The following is a 16,954-nucleotide window of genomic DNA, read 5'->3' on the forward strand; positions in this document are numbered from 1 at the left end:
ACGCGTGCAAGATTTTCCCCTCATACATGAGTTTTAAATACGTCGCTAACTTAATGGACGAGTATATTAAAACGTGTTAAAGTATATTAAAACGTGTTAAAATCCACGGTGAAACAGAGCCTGGTTTCACCAGCGAAAATTCAAATAAATACGCTATATTTTATCAGAAATAATTGCTCAGTACTGTTTAACATGAGCATTACTTATTTTTTACGCTTTCATTCTAATAAACAGATCATAAATACCCCATCCTAAAATTCCTGTATCTTTAACTCCATACTTTTTTAGGCTCTTCCATGGACGTTTCCTACCCTGCAACAAGAATAACAATAAAACAACAACAACAACAAAGTAGTTTGTAGGCTTACTCTCCGAGTAAGCAAAAATGTAATGAGTATAAAGAAGAGGAGGCAGCGCAGGGGATGAATATCACTAAAAGGGTGGAAAGGAAAGTCTGCAAAGCTTTATTTCCCCTTACTGGGAGTCCTTTCGGTTGACCATCGAGCCAAGATCATCAAAAATTAAGCCCAGTTGGTGTCGAGGCTACGGAGAATAATGTGGCTGGTCGACTGGTTGGAGAAATTTGCGATATATTTGATCATTTGCCAGGGAAGAAAGCTGGCGTTTTTTAAGGAATTTCAAGGGAAATAGACTCGCCATAAAGAGGATGACACTGAAAGGAATAGCATGGGAAGTGGGGTGAATACTGGGTTATCTTCCACTTGTATCAACTGCAGATAAACCAGCAGACTATTCGACTCCGCCAGACGCAGTTAAGGTAATGGACCACATACTTCTGGGCTAACTTTAAGTGGATTACAAAGAGTTGGGGGGTAATGTGTACGGGCAAATGATGGGGAATGTATGGCAACGTGCTCTCTCTCTCTCTCTCTCTCTCTCTCTCTTCTCTATCTCTCTCAAATTGTAATTTTACTTATTATTGCAATGAACAACAATGAGAAGCAATAAGAATAATTATATGATATTGGATGTGTCTTTCATGTCTTAATTATCATAAGTAATTGAAAAAGACTTTTAAAGTAAATCCTGAGCTTTTATAATTTATTAAAACAACAAGATTAAGGTTGAACATATTGACGGGGAAATTGAAGGTTCGCCTCTGTTTAGTGAGCATCAATAATGCTATGATCTCTCTCGCTCTCTCTCTTCTCTCTCTCTCTCTCTCTCTCTCTCTTCCCTGACTATATCCTCACTTTTGATAATATAAATTAGAAATATGTCTGCTTCTGCAAATATTGTCAGACTGCTTCGTTTGTTTCAGTAATGTTACGGCACTCTTTTTTAACTAATATATATATTATATATATATATATATATATATATATATTATATATATATATATATATATATATACAGTTATCATGTTGGGATGCTCCATAATTTTCTTTTGACAGCTCAGTGTTCAAAATAGCTTATAATATATATATATAATATATATATATATATATATATATATATATATATATATATTAAATATAGATAGATAGAGACAAAATCCACAAAGGAAAGAGAAACGATGGAGTGCTGCAAGGCCTTTCGACTTTTTGTCCTTGACTCAGTCTGCATGTTGTCTTTATTTATATATATAGTTCATTCACGTTCCACATTTCCGGGATTCAGTTATACACACATACATTTATATATGTATGTGCGTGTGTGTACGCGTTGTGTCTGCATGTATTGAGAGAGACATACCTACACATTCGGGTTCTTACATAAATGAGGCTCTGTGCTATTAAGCCCAACGAGTCTAATGAGTTCTGGTCACGATGAGTACTATAGTAGATTCACATCAACCGTAAATTTGACGTATAGCATGGTCCCGTACGACGCTCCTGATTGGCTATTGATAAGACAATCGCAGGGCTGGAAACTCTCAGCCTCTCGAGAGAGTTCACATGGGCAGGATGTATGTTCCACCTCTCCTGAGGGATTCGTCTTTAAGGAGAAGGGGACCATACATCCTGCCTAAGTGAACTCTCGAGAGAGACTGAGAGATTCCAATCCTGCGATTGGCTTATCAACAGCCAATCAGGAGCGTCGTACGGGACTGGTCTAGACGTCAAATGCACGGTTGATGTGTATCTACTTCAGTGTAAGATTCTTTGTATACCACATAGCTCTAAAAACAGTGCATTCTAAATTCGATCCGCTCTCTTTAAGATTGAAGTCCCAGACTGAGGAGTCCCCACGTCTATTTTGGCTGTGTACTGAGCTGAGTAATACGGCAGGTGACCTCTATACGTAACTGTTATCTAAAAAACATTAATGGATGCCAGTTGTCGCATTCGAGGGACGGGAGGTATTTCATCATACATACATACATACATACATACATACATACATATATATATATATATATATATATATATATATATATATATATATATATATATATATATATATAATATATGTAAGTTCTTCCGCTTTGGCGAAAGACCTTGTTTTTTTTTTGTCTTTTCTTTACGACTGTACTTCGTAAGCATTCACTGGGTTCCTCTTTTCTTCTCTCCTACGTTGATTTCTTAGTAAAGTGATTCTTCTTAGAATAAGGGAGGAGATGATTCAAACGGAGAAGTTGATAACGGTAAAACAAACTTTATTCTCAACGCATTACAAAAGAGATAGTTCGGTCAGGAGACCGTTCCGTTTGATCACTAGAATAGAACTGAATTCTCAAAGCATCGTATCGATAGCGAAACATAGCTATCTCAGCGATTCACATAAAAATAAAGACCCAATAAGTAGTCCGCCGGCTCGGAAGTTACAAGTTCCGGCGCAGGTTAACAGGTCAACCGCTTCCCATGGAAGGTGTTATGAAAAGTTAACAAATTCATGAATCGATGATGTTTTCAAACAAACGTAAACCAGGCTATTGCAAGCATTGCACATCGTGATCTAGATTTGTGATGGTACACGTAGGACGCTCCTAATTCACCAATGACCCCTCAGGTCATGGATTCTATTTACAGATTATATAATTATCTTGTTTTCAAATAATGTATTTATTACATATATATTTTTATATTATATATATATAATATATATATATATATATATATATAATCTATATATTAATTATACTATATTATATGATATATATATATATATATATATATAATATATATATATATATTATTAATTATAATTATTATATATATATATATATATATGTTATAACTGAATCACGAAAGTTAGGAACGTGATAAATCCATAAATAAAGATATATGCCACGAGGGAAAATAAACAACGGAGTAACTGCGAGATCTTTCGATGTTCAAACGTCATTTACTTAGCAGATGAACTGAAATACATGAGGAAATGATGATACACGAAAGGTCGTATAACTGACAGATAGGGATTATAAAGAGATTAGTACCTAGAATCCGACACACCTGGAAGATGAGTAACCTTCCCAAACAAGCAAAAACATGGGTGTAATTAAAAGTTTAAGACAATCTGCTCAGACACAAGGGCAAGACAATTAAAGGATTATTATAGGTGACAGCTATTCAGAACTTAGGTAAACAAAAACATATTCACAATACATATTAAATATACATATACAACGAAGATATCTCTAAGGCAACTAATTTTTATTTAAGTCTGTAATTATATCTTTGAGGTCATTCTTAAGCATATTACAAATACAAGGGCAACCCTTTATCGTCTCTCCTCTCAAACCTGTACATGGAATTCTTTGAAAAATGCTACTTACCTAATATCATTTATATTCCTGTAAAGTGGTATAGATATGTTGATGATATTTTAGCTGTTCTGCCTGTCAGTATTGATGTAAATGATTTACTCTCTAAATTAAATAACCAGGTACCATCGATTAAGTTTACTCTAGAATTAGAAAAAGACAATTGCCTCTCTTTCTTAGATGTTTTGATACATAGAGAACCATTTCAATGTAAATTTAGCATTTATTGGAAACCGACCAACAACTTAACTTATGTTCATTTCTATTCAGTCCACCATCTTAATATAAAAATATAAATTTTTTCTTCTGTTTTTACAAGCATTGCGCATTGTCAGTCCCCAATATTTGGATAAAGAAATTGAATACATAAGAAAAATAGGGAAAGATTTATGTTATCCTTCACATATATTAGATATTTGTTATAATAAAGCCCACAAAAAGTTTTATAGTGTAAGTAACACGGATAAAGAAAATTCTACGAACATTCTCAGTCTTCCTTATTTTAATGGATTTGAAACTATTAAATCATTGCTAAAAGCCTTTAAGGTCAACCTTGTTATTTCCTATAATAACACACTAAAAGGAATGTTAATAAAAAATGGCCCCAGAGAAAGCAACAGCATAATATATAAATTTCCATGTATGGATTATCCCTCATTTTATCTCGGACAGTCGAGCAACAGCTTAGAAGTAAGGTTAAGCCAGCATAAATATTCTGTAAAAACTGGGCAAACATCTAATGCAATATTCATTCATTTAAGTGAAAACAACCACCGAATAAATTGGATTGGTAGTTCACTAATTGCAAGGTCAAAAGATGTCTTTTCACGAAATCTTTTAGAATCTGCTTTAATACAACTTACTTCTCATTGTAATTTTAATATTAGTCTTGGCCTGTTTCATTTAGACCCTTGTATTTGTAACATTTTTAAGAATGACCTCAAAGATATAATTACAGACTTAAATAAAAATTAGTTGCCTTAGAGATATCTTCGTTGTATATGTATGTTTAATATGTATTGTGAATATGTTTTTGTTTACCTAAGTTCTGAATAGCTGTCACCTATAATAATCCTTTAATTGTCTTGCCCTTGTGTCTGAGCAGATTGTCTTAAACTTTTAATTGTACCCATGTTTTTGCTTGTTTGGGAAGGTTACTCATCATCCAGGTGTGTCGGATTCTAGGTACTAATCTCTTTATAATCCCTATCTGTCAGTTATACGACCTTTCGTGTATCGTCATTTCCTCATGTATGTCAGTTCATCTCCTAAGTAAATGACGTTTGAACGTCGAAAGATCTCACGGATACTCCGTTGTTTATTTTCCCTCGGGGCATATATCTAAAATATATATATATATATATATATATATATAATATATATATATATATATATATATATTATATATAAAATATATATATATATATATATATATAATTATATATATATATATATAATATATTATATAAGATATATATATATATATATATATATATATATTATATATATATATATATTATATATATATTATTAAGATATATATATAAAGATATATATATATATATATATATATATATATATATATATATTTATATATATTATATATATATATATATATATATATATATATATTATATTATATATATATATAAAGATATATGCCATGAGGGAAAATAAACAACGGAGTATCCGCGAGATCTTTCGACGTTCAAAAACGTTCATTTACTTAGCAGATGAACTGACATACATGAGGAAATGACGATACACGAAAGGTTGTATAACTGACCGATAGGGATTATAAAGAGATTAAAACCTAGAATCCGACAACAACCTGGAAGATAAGTAACCTTCCAAAGCAAGCAAAAACATGGGTACAATTAAAAGTTTAAACAATCTGCATAGACACAAGTCATATATACTATATATATATATATATATATATTATTATATATATATATATATATATATATTATATATATGATATATATATATATATATATGACTGGTAAAAGTGTTTGTTACAACAGAATTCCATCTTATAAAAGGAGCCCATAAAACGTCAAAATAAAGAAAGAAAGTACTACTATATTTCAGAGACTGCTCTCTCACTCTTCAGGTAAGTAACGAATGAGAAAAGTTACAGAAAAGGCTGTATTTCTACCGAGAGATCCATACACAAGTAAGCAGTTTTTTTTTGTTTTTTTTTTTTTTAGGTCACCCCACTGAAATAATTCCTCTTTAATCCTTTAACCAACGCTTAAAAGAATTAAAGAGGAGTTATCCAGTGGGGTGACCTAATAAGAATATTGCTTACCTCTGGATGGATCTTTTCTGTAACTTTTCTCATTCTTTACCTTCCTGAAGAGTGAGACAGCAGTCTCTGAAATATAATAGTACTTTCCTTCTATATTTTGGCATTTTTATGGGCTCTTTCTATTTATTATTATTATTATTATTTTTATATATCATTACTTTATATATATACTATATATATATATATATATATATATATATATATATTCCTCATAAAGGAAAAAAAAAGTTTTCTCAAATACATGGTATACGATTCCTTTTCAAAAGAACTATTGAGTTTTCCAGTTTATATACAAACAATTTGGCTTTTTTGTGAACTTGAAGGTTGTCTGTTAATAACCTGCCCCAAATAAATAAATAGTAGTAAAATCTGCTTGGGGTATGTGGCTGGTAATACGTACTTTAAAAGCTACTGAAACTTGGATAGCTGCTAGTACCAGATATCTTTTATTCTGTAAACCACAAAATTGTAGGTCGTCATTTCTAGAATTCTAAGAATCGATCGTGATAAATTTTTCAACATTTTTTTTTTATAGTTTCCATTATTTGGATCTAATTCATTGTACTTCTTACTTCTTATGCTTTTTCACGTTTGTATTATCTTATAGGTAATTTGTCTTGTAAAAGTATGCAAGATAATAATTTGGCAAATAACACGTTTTTTACTTGAATCACCCATTTGACGTTTTAATAGCCAACTTGAGTACAGAAGAAAAGTCTGTAATAAGATGAATAGCGAAACTTCTGCACAAAATAAACGCGGCTGAAATAGCCATTATTTTCAATAAAACCTGTATTAATGAAGGTGCTTCTTCCAGCAAATAATAATAATAATAATAATAATAATAATAATAATAATAATAATAATAATAATAATAATAATAATAATAATAATATTTTAGAACAAATTTGTTTCAACTCCAAAATCCGCCTCGAATTCCCATGAAGAAGACTCAATTTAAGTGAATGATTTCTGCAGTAACCCTCAAGCAAAATGTCACAAGAGGAAAAAGGTATCGAAATCGAAGAAAGAAGTTCTGCATTAACGAAGTTTTCGACCTTTCGAAATAAACTTCCGTCCTCTGATTATATTCTCTCACGAAATTACGTGTTAAGTCTGACGGGAGAGAAATTCGTGTGGCAACGATTCTACCATTTTCCTGTCTTTTATTTAATCCGGTAGAATTAACTCGGTGAATGATTTACGAGGACAAGGCTTTCGATGTCAAATTTGGCGGAGCGTGTATTAGAAATGAATGAGGTTGTGGAGTCGACTTTTTTTTTTTTTTTTTTACCTGACGGCGAGCTAACTGTAGGCTGTCATTGTTTAAACCGTAATAGCATCATTTTTTTTCCTCATAGAAGGAAAGTAAGAGCATATTTGGAATTCCATGGAAAAGCTCTACCAGATCAATGTTTTACTTTTCCTCTACAACTAATATTAAAAAAGTTAGAACGGCCGGATATCCGGTCGTATATCCGGATCAAAAAATGGTACCTGGTTAACCTATCTCCTAATATCATTCATTTTTTTCATCGTAGAAGAAAAGTAAGACGGTATTTGGAATCCTCGTGAAAAGTTTTATTAGAATAATGCTTTCTTTTTTTCTCTACGATTAATAAGAAAGAAGTTATACGGTCAGGTAATTGGATCAAAGCAGTACCGAGCTGAAGTCAGTCCCCTATAAAATTTAAGTGTATGGCTCGACTTTGATTCAACTTAGTCAACTAGTTTTACTGTCTATAGCGAAGATACATACGTACGTGAGTACATAGTCAGACTGTCAGCATATATATATATATATATATATATATATATATATATATATATATATATATATATATATATATATATCACATCATCCACATGTGGAAAAATATGAGACAGGGAAAAGCACTAGAAATCCAAAAATATCCTTTTGCTTTTAAGGAAGGAAAAGTTGGACGAATGGAAAAAACGAAATGATACTTGTAAACATGGTACCGGGACTTTTAGCATTAATAAATTTTGCGACCACAACACCCCCCCCCATCCCCACCCCCACTACCCCCTCCCATTTGACACCTCTTAGGTGTGGATTTCTCTGTCCTTACTGTGTCTCTGTAGTATATGTACGAGTATACTGTGATGTCTGCTATTGTGTACCAGTCCGTCTTTAATGGTCAGGACCTACTGGCCTGTCTCTTATTTTTTCACACTTTGGGGATTGGGGTGGTAAACGAATCACGTACTAATGGGATTTTATGATCATGGGTGTGTGTGCATATATATATATATATATATATATATATATATATATATATATATATATATATATATATATATATACAGCAAAATCTAGTCGACTAAATCGAATCGAAGTCGAGCCATACACTTAAATTTTATAGGGGACTGACTTCAGCCTAGTACTGCTTTGATCCAATTACCTGACGGATAACTTCTTTCTTATTATCGTAGAGAAAAAAAGCATTATTCTGATAGAACTTTTCACGAGGATTCCAAATACGGTCTTGCTTTTCTTCTTACGATGAAAAAAGTGAATGATATTAGAGGATGAATTAATTGTGGGAGCCACTTCGATTTGGAATACGACCGGATATCCCTCCAAGCTTAGCTTTTTTTATCATTATTCATATATATATATATAATATATTATATATATATATATATATATATATATTATATATGGTAATATTATATGTCTGTTATATACATATACCCTATAATCTCTATTATAGCTAGATAGCATAGGATAACTGATAGAATAACATCTAGATAGTTATAGATAGATAAATAGATTCGATAGACAGATAGATAGATAGATAGATAGATAGATAGATAGATAGATAGATAGATAAGGCCTCCCAATACTCGTTTTATACATTGTCTGCATACGCTAAAATGTTATGCACTCCTTTCTTAATAGTTTGCACGCCAAAGCTTAATGCCATGTACGTGGCTTTTCTTTTCTTTTTATATCGTACATGGGCCTGGCCGGCGCTCATTTGCTATTGCCCAACAAGACAACAACAATTCAATTCACTTACAAGCAAGTGTGGACATAGCAATTATGCCAAAGGGGAAGGCGCCGGTTGAAGTAGAGTTCCCAGACGTCCCGTTTTTTTCGGGACACTTCCCGAATATGATCATTTTGGCCCCCGTCCCGCATTGACACTTCTGGAATACCTTTATTGTACCGTGAAGGAAAGACGTTGGATGTGGCTTCTGAAGAAGTTGTCTTGCAATGCACAAGGAACCTTAATAATAAATTTAAAGAAATTACCAGAAGGTGTTAGAAAATAAGGACCCATTGAAAAAAGTCAAATCATCTGAGAAATATCACTAAAGATTTAAGTTCATTTTGCGTGCAAAGAAATTTCTTATTTTCATCTATACTCACATGTTCCAAAGGCAAAGAAAATTAGTTCAGTGACTATTGTTTGCATTGATTACTAATTTTCCAACTTGTTCTCCTTTTCTTTAGTTTCTGTATTGCTTGCATTGATTATTAATTTTCCAACCTTTTCTACTTTTGTTTATTTCTGTATTGTTTCCATTGAATATTAATTTTCCAATTAATTCTCCTTTTGTGTAGTTTCTGCATTGTTTGCATTGATTATTAATTTTCCAAAATATTCTCCTTTTGTTTAGTTTCTGTATTGTTTACATTGATTATTAATTTGCCCTTCACATAAAGGGTGGAAGACTTAACTTATGCTGTGGTTTCCAATATAGCAGAAAAGAGAGCAGAAGGACATGGCAATGGTGTTGTTGATATTGTAAATACGGTTAAAGAAAATTACACCAAGGTTTGTATAACATCATGATGTTGGTCAGTTGGCAAAGATAAGGCCTTTCAAGCCATGGTTATGTACAAAGGTACAAATATGTATAAAGAAATTAAATTACAAAAAGTGCCGGTGTTATCCTAACGAGTTGGAGAAGGTGTTCTTACCATTATGTAATTTACCAAAATACAATTTTTATCATACATATATTGTGACGGTTCAGTTAATGGAGTGAAGATTGGATGTGGAGATGTCACTAGAGAATTTAATGTCAATACCTTTACTGATGAGTTGACATCTAAACGAATGCAGTGTAATATAGCTCTACGACAACGGCCGAGTTACGTGCAATTCACGAAGGGCTGAAAATTGTCGCAAGTAAAAAAGCGTAGATGTGTATGTTTTTGTAGATTGCCAGAGTGCTATGTTTGCACCGAATCCTAAGGATCTATCTTTGCGCTGATTTAGTAACCAATATAAAATGTAAGGCTTTGATATACGAGATAGTTCAATTTTACTGGATACCTTCTCATATATATCTAAAAGAAGTTTTTGATGAATTAGCAGAAGATGCAACATGTAAAAAGATCTGTTGATATTGTTGAAAGCTTTCGTTAAAGAGATATGACATCGGAGAGCTGCATGGGAGAGTTATTGCGAAAAAGCTTTTAGCAGGGGACTGTAATAGCTTGGGGCATTATTTTTATGCATCTGAAAATAGCCATACTATTTCTGAATTTGACATTTATAATGAGGTTGATGTTAGGCTTTATATATATATATATATATATATATATATATATATATGTATAGATATATATATATACATATATACATATATATACGTATATATATATATATATATATGATATATATATATATATATATAATATATATTTATGGGAATACGTTGTTGATGGTAATCATTTTTCATGTGAATTATGTAAAAAGCCAAAACTCTCACTATGTACTACTTAGTACTGAACTTTCAGAATTTAGGAATAGCAGTGTTGATACAGTTGCAGAGCTTTCTTGTAATTTGCTTAATAATATGATTCCAACAATTATGAAGTGGATTACCAATATCTAATACAACAGGTAATTTTGGAAGGTGAATGGTGTACTTATAAAGTATTTTGGAGGGTGTACCAGCATGCTGATGTCAAAGAACAGATGGCTGACATCAATTTGTTTACGTTTAAAAAAATTGATATAAGTCTTTCACATGTGTATTCACTCACACGTGAAGACTGTTAAACAGTCTGACATATTACTAAATTAATTAGTTTTTACCTTCATCTGTAATTATTCGGTTGATAAACAAGATTCCACAAACGTTTTAACTCTATAAAACCACAGAGGAAGTAAGCAAGAACTGAAAACTAAAGACCCATTATTTATCTATTAATAAAAAAAAACTATAATACACAGGAAAATGGTAGGTTTACGAATGCAGAATATCCGAGGAACCTCACTTACAAACCTATCAGGATTCTAATGAAAGGCGTAAGGTGGGTGATTTAAAGATTAAATGAATTCAAGACTACATCTACCTTGTCGACATCTTGGATCTCTAGAAATATCAGCCTAACAGTGACTCGGCCCCATTGTCTGCCCATTTTCCCGAATTCTGGTTCCTCTAGCAAGTTGTGACCTATAACAAGAAGAACAACTAAAAGTTTCATGTGGCAATTACTCGACAACTCCTTAAAGATAATTTCTTGAAATAGGTACGATATCTTTTACTTTAAGGATAATTAGCTTATGAAAACCACGAGTTTTAAGTTTCTCCAATCAATGCGCAAGATAATTTATTACCCACTCAAAATTTGTCTACCGTCTAGAGTAAGGTTACTCGTACAGTTTATACCGTAATAATGCATTAAGGCTGCATAAAAAAATGTATACTTTACAATACTACCCTGCTTCTGACGCCATTCAAAATAAATAGTTTTCATGATGCGTGGAAATCACTCAGAATTTGTATATTGATACTTAGAAAATGTACCAATCTAAAATATTGCTAAAGCAAAATTAAGATAACCCACATACTATGATCAAAGTTGTATTCTCAAAAAGATAACTTTGATCTTTCAAGAATTCGGGTGAAAGTTAAAGAAACCGCTGAACTTCAAAATAAAGCAACGAAATTGTTAGGGATGAAATGATTACATCATAGATCAGTTTTGCCACTAAACAAAAAGACTCAACAGCCACTACCTTTGTATGCTGTGTTGAAACATTTATATTGGCGCATGCATTAACTGCCTGATGACCTTTTAAACATTTCAGATGCTTTATAGCAAATACGATCAAATGTCTAATTGACACTGATAGCTTGGCGAACACTGACGTTCATTACAGCGTCGCATTCAGTCAATTAATGAGTACCAACAATTGCATCCAACTCACATGATAATATCTCCACAACCTCATACTCCAAGCATTGTTAATAGATACCATTGGAAACTCATTCTTTGATTATGGGTAGTATCCCAAACTCACTGTGTTCATGAACAGTTCCAGAACGCTCTGTTCAAGGAAGCAGTACAGTTCTCGCTTATGTTAAGACCAGTCCCCACAAAGCACTGCCCTTATTCGAGTATAGTATGAATGTCTCAGCTGACGATTCTGAACAGCATCGTGCTGGTAGTGCCATTCACTCACTGTGTTAACGGATAACCTAACATGCATTTGATAGGGTTCATGTAAAATTAATTCTTTACCAACGTTCATGAATGGCATCACATGATTATTGCCAGTATTCGTAGGTAACATCATAAAACTATTGCCAGTTTTCATGAGTAACACTACAAACTCATTGCCAGTATTCAAGAATAACTTCCAAACTCATTGCTTGTGCATGATTATGAGTAACAAACTCATTATTTGTGTGCATATAGTAACACTGTGTTCATAGAGAATAACTCATAGAGTAAAATTCATTTCCTGCGTTCATCAGTAACAAACTCTTTGCCTGTGTCCATAGAATAACATACAAACTCAGTGCTAGTGGATAGCTTCATAAATACACTGCTTATGCTGTGAGTAACCTAATTGTATCAAAATTAACCAACCTAACCAACATACCTAACAAACTGAACTTGACTACAACCCACTTAAAAGTTAACATATTCCTATTCTATACAAAAAAGTATCCCCAGCTTAAAATTTCCATATTTTCAACTAAAAAATTTGTTTTCGTACTGTCTGTTAACAGGAGTTGAATAGCGCCTCAATGGCGTGGTCGGTATGGTGTTGGCGTACCACCTCGGTGGCCACTAGTTTGATTCTCGGGCATTCCATTGAGGTGTGAGAGGTGTGTATTTCTGGTGATAGAAGTTCACTCTCACCGTGGGTCGGAAGTCTTAAACACTGCTTGCACCACCTATCCCTCCCGTTCTTGTGTTCTTGAACCACCTGGGTACACGTGTACTTCAATACTCATTCAACAGAACTAATCTACACTTCAAATGCTCACAGCCGTTCCCGTGTTCCTAAACGCAGCCTGCCCACGTGCCCCTACTGTGTGTCAAATTAAACACCTAACTCTGTTCTTCGGAGCAATCTTGCACTTTCTTGCCAGTTTCTAATTGTCATGTTCTTTGGAACAAACCTACCATTCTTAGGAGCACACCTGCAAATATGTGCTAACCACTGAGCATTCTCGTCACCACAACCTGCACTTTGCGTCACCTCTGCATCTGTCTGTGCCACAATTATCACTCTTGAGGCTTTCCTCTACATCGGTCAGGCCGAAGCAGAATCATTCCCCTTCGCCTGTCTGCACTTATTGCAATAAACTACGGCACCAGGAAGCCCAGTGCAAAGACCTCACCAAAGCCTCTTTCTAAACCGAGCCCACTAGCCTACTCCTATGAGCGCAGCTCCACAAAGAGATCTCACCAAGGTGTTTTGCCAGGCGTATGGGCACACCTCGAAATATAGATACTGCCCTATCAAAGCCTCTACTGCTATTGTTGCCCCCTTCCTTAGGACCCCAACTGCTGGGCCTATCTTTGTTGCACCTCCAAGAGGTTGTTAAAGTGCTCAACAGGTCTCCACTTTCGAAGACACTGGCACCCAAATCTCCATCATAAGGAGAATCAAGTTACCCATCATTGACCAAAACAAGCCCATAACTATTGAGGGCATCAATAGTTGACACGCCCCTCTGTTCGACTGAGGATCACCACAACCCACAAAAGTAGGATCAGCATCTTAGGAGAAGTAGCCTCCTATACATTCCTGAAGACTGTGATCTCCTCCTAGGACAGGATCCCTAATCTTTGCCCTTCTTTGTGCCTTATCTGGGTCCTGCCTCCTCACGCGGTGTACTGTAAGCGTCACTAAAAGTTATTTTGTTGTTGCCCTCACTTCTTAGCCCTTTTACTTTACTTCCATTCTCGCTTCCTTCCTTCCACTTTACTGTCCAACCACTCCAACTCCCTCTTTTTAGGGTCTGAAGCTCCGAATGTCTAAAAGTGGCTTTATAGTCTAATTTTCACAGATCCATCGTATATCAACAAAGTCATTTATAACTCTTGCAACCATCGTTTTATAATTTAGTTCTGGAAATTACGTAGTAGGAACCGTTAAGATACAGTGGTTTTATCGGTATTTTCTTATATAAATCTTAGATGAGTGCCAATTCTTATTTGTTTTTTATTTCCATTACAAAACAACGATAGTAAAGTTAAATGAATTCTGGAAACTAGTAGGGACCGTTTTTTATATAAATCTTAGATGAGAGTCAATTCAAATTTAATTTCTATTTCCACTACAAAACAACGATAGTAAAGTTAATTTAGTTCTGGAAACTAGTAGAGACCGTTAAAATACAGTGGTTTTATCGGTTTTTTTTTATAAATCTTAGATGAGAGCCAATTCTTATTTTATTTTTTTATTTCCATTACAAAACAAAGCATAGCAAAGTCATGATTATCTCGATTTCACGCGAGATCCTTAGTCTCCTGTTTATGTCAACAGATATATGCAGAGAAAACGAGGTATGATATTATATAATAAAATAACACTTCACTAACATTTTAAGCATAAACAGGGACTGAACTCTGTTGTTGGAATTCAGCGGCTTACGTATTGTTGCCGTCATTCCCAAGAGCTAATCACGGAAGCCAATTAATAATGACTTGATTAAATGGGCTGTCATCATAGGGGATTGACTGACAATCTGCTAAGCTTCTCAAAATGCCGCTGGTTAAAATAACTGCGACCATGTAGTGTCATGACTTCATCGGTTTGCCGGAGGATCAAACCTGCAGAAATTGTTCTAAAGAGTTTGATAAATTACTGCGAGAGAGTTCTATTATGCTGTGTTTGAATGTGAACACACACACACACACACACACACACACACACAAACACGCGAACCGTCATAGCAGTTATACCACGGAAGAGCCCATCCAGGCAGACATTTTCCTCACCATCAACTAATCAGGTGGAATTTCGTTAACAGCTCGTCGACTGCCTCCATGCACCTTACAATTATTATAAGTACTCAGATTTACATGCACACATACACACACACTCACTCTACGTGCCCGCGCGCGCTTGCTGTATATCTGGGTCTTTCATTCCACATCAGGACCGTACTAGTCATCCGGGACTTCGCGGTTCAATAGCATTTGAAGTATGTCAGTATTAAACGTCTTTTTATTAAAAGTAATGTTTCTCTGAGGTTCCTAAAACACTTGTGTATATCTTAATGCACCATAACAGGTTTTATTTTATCTATTTATTCTATTTTTTATTTATTTATTTATTTTTATTTATTTATTTATTTTTTATTTTGCGGATTCAAGCTTTACATACCTGTTACTCTATTTGTATTCCACATAGGAAAATTAAATTAATTTCTCTCAGAAAATGCCCAACAGTTTTGTCCTCCAATGGACCTTTTCTTGGAGCGTTTATTAATAAACGCTCCAAGAAGAAGTCCATTGGAGGACGAAACTGTTCGGCATTTTCTGAGATGAACCAATTTCATTTTCCTATGAGGAATTCAATTGAATTACAATATCTTCGTGCCTAAGAAGATTGCCAGTTCTGCCTGTTACTTTATAATCGCGAAGGCTGTTTGTTACTTCGTTTCGTCCAGTTTGTTTGTGGCCTCCTCTGAGAGCAGCCACAAGTCAGGAGTTTGGATCTGTCAAGAGAATATCGATGCATATGACATCTTGTAAGGCCAAGGATTCCAGGTTACTCATTAACCCCCGTGGAAGAACCAGACGTAGAACTTTGTATACTAGCATAACAGACAGCGACGTTGCTTCAAGATCTCGGTATATCATTTCTCTTACGTCGACAAAGCTCAGGGCTACTAGTTCCTCACTTGAAGAGTGGGTTGGGTACTCGTCTATCAATCTGGGACCCCGAGTTCGCTTCCAGCGGCTGCCAGTGTGGAATCAGAGGAATTTACTTCGGGTGATTAGAACTTAATTCCTCGACATAATGTGGTTCGGATCTTACAATAAGCTTGTTACTAGCCACGTTAAAAAAAATAATCTAATCCTTTGGGCCAGTCTTAGGAGAGCGGTTAATCACCTCAGTGGTCTGGTAAAACTAAGATATACTTGAACCTGGCGTTATTTCATTTCTGTAATAACTGGCAATTACTTCGGAATTATACTTTCAAAAGACTAAAATGCTGAATCTAAAGAACGTTAAAGACAAGACTAGAGATATTATTTCTAACAAAGTTGAGTTATGATCAACAACGGAGTGGAAACGAGAGATCGCATTTGGCACATTTTGGTTTATATATTAGAACTGGCCTTATGATATTCTTCACTCTGTGATTTACAAAGAGGTCCAAAATCTTGAATGAATTCTTTTTTCGTGCCTAACTGAGTGTATGTGTGTGTGTGTGTGTGTGTGAGATGGAGAGAGAGACCTTACCCTACAGACCTGACAGCTCGTTCGCGTTGCCCCAGGACCCTCAGTGTGAGGCACATCTAATGTCTACCAGAGATTTGCTAATGCATATTCCGGTATATTTTGCATCTTTCAATCTTGGATGGTCAGGGACGCAGCTAGGTATTTGTCGAGCTCATTCTTAAACACATCTACGCTCACTCTTGATATGAGAGAGAGAGGGGAGAGACT

The sequence above is a fragment of the Macrobrachium nipponense genome, chromosome 2 (assembly GCF_015104395.2).
Source record: "Macrobrachium nipponense isolate FS-2020 chromosome 2, ASM1510439v2, whole genome shotgun sequence".
In the NCBI taxonomy this organism is placed as follows: Eukaryota; Metazoa; Arthropoda; class Malacostraca; order Decapoda; family Palaemonidae; genus Macrobrachium; species Macrobrachium nipponense.